The sequence below is a fragment of the Etheostoma spectabile genome, chromosome 7 (assembly GCF_008692095.1).
Source record: "Etheostoma spectabile isolate EspeVRDwgs_2016 chromosome 7, UIUC_Espe_1.0, whole genome shotgun sequence".
NCBI lineage: Eukaryota > Metazoa > Chordata > Actinopteri > Perciformes > Percidae > Etheostoma > Etheostoma spectabile.
Window position 1 is genome coordinate 22,018,986 of NC_045739.1, and position 1,397 is coordinate 22,020,382.

The 1,397-nt window shown below is 41.5% G+C and overlaps 1 protein-coding gene across 1 annotated transcript in view; it reads right to left on the bottom strand.

The window, feature by feature from the left end:
• The window catches only part of slco4a1 (solute carrier organic anion transporter family, member 4A1), a 30,243-nt gene extending 29,407 nt beyond the window's left edge, over positions 1 to 836 (bottom strand). Inside the window, exon 1 of the mRNA XM_032521325.1 lies at positions 688 to 836. The gene's annotated coding sequence lies outside the window, so the exon portion shown is untranslated. The remainder of the gene's footprint in view (positions 1 to 687) is intronic.
• Positions 837 to 1,397: the final 561 nt, after the last annotated feature.

The following is a 1,397-nucleotide window of genomic DNA, read 5'->3' on the forward strand; positions in this document are numbered from 1 at the left end:
ACACACACACACACACACACACACTCATATACATAAATACATGCATAGGCCTATATATATATTTTCGATTTGAGCCATTGGGATATCAAAGGCACGTGGCAGGGCCACTGTGTGAGTGGGAATGATATCTGTGATTTCCGTTAGAATGGCCACAGGTAGCCTCGCCTTTTCTATTCTGCATTCACTTCCAACACAAAAGCATAACTGCAACGAACGAAGGAGTCATCCCTTTCCTCCACTAATCGTGACATATAGCCCACTGAAGCGTCGTTTTGAATTATAGATTATGGCTACTGCGGTCTCCATGCGTGTTTGTTACATTACAGAATTTGGATGAGCGCAGTATTGTGTGACAGAGCATGCCCATGGATTAGAGAAAGCTCCCTGTGAGGGATTATTGCAACCAGATGCTGTTGATGAACGAGCATTTTTTTCTTTCTTTTTTTCGTTTTCTTTTAGCCTCATCAAGTGTTATAAATACACCTAGAAATGATATTCTGTCCCCAACGATCGGTATAGCTACAGATGTTGCAGACTACACAGGGACTGTATTTTTAGGCAACCACTTGCACATGTGATACATGGATGGATCCCCACGCTGCTGATGCTGAGCAGCAGCCGCACCACGGAGCGCATCCTTCAGTTCAACAAAAAAAAAAAGAAATCACATGAAATGACGAGGCTTACCTTGAAATAGCTACACGTGTAGTAGTCCGTTCTTCTCACATACTGGTCTGTCATTGGTGCCGTGTCTTCCGTGGAAAAAAGGCTACAAAAGTGGTAGAAATAATGGCATCGTTGTGTAGTCGTTAGCGCCCTCCTTCTAGGGAGCAGGCGAGTTGGAACCGCGGTGAAAGCCCTTCTGTATGGAGGCTGATTGGTGCCACCAACGAGGATGAGCTTTTAGCTTCAGACCAGAAAAAAAAAAAAAGAGAAAACAAATAAATGCATATTATTGTTCGCATGGAGAGGCTAAGGAAGACATCAAGGGAAATGGAAATTGAAATAGAGCATTTCTTTGTTAAATAAAATTGTACATTAAAAGCAGGACTTCCTAAATCGGTTTACAAATCCGTGAATAAATCCATGATTAAATGGTGGCATTATATAAATAGTTACCATTCTAAGCTTTTAAACAGTAAATAAATACATAATTTAAAAACACACTCATTCTTAAAGCCACATGGTGTCATCATTTTTTTTCATCTAGCGGTGAAACTGGATATGACAACCAACTGAATTTCCCTCTCTAGCCCCCCCAACCCATTCCGAGCTCGTTGTAATTGTACGGTGGCCAAACCAAAAATTAGCGGCAGCTTCGTCGGTGAGTGTCCCTACCAGTGGAATTAGAGTTTTACGTTATTTTGGTACCATTTCATCGCTAACATCAGCTACAA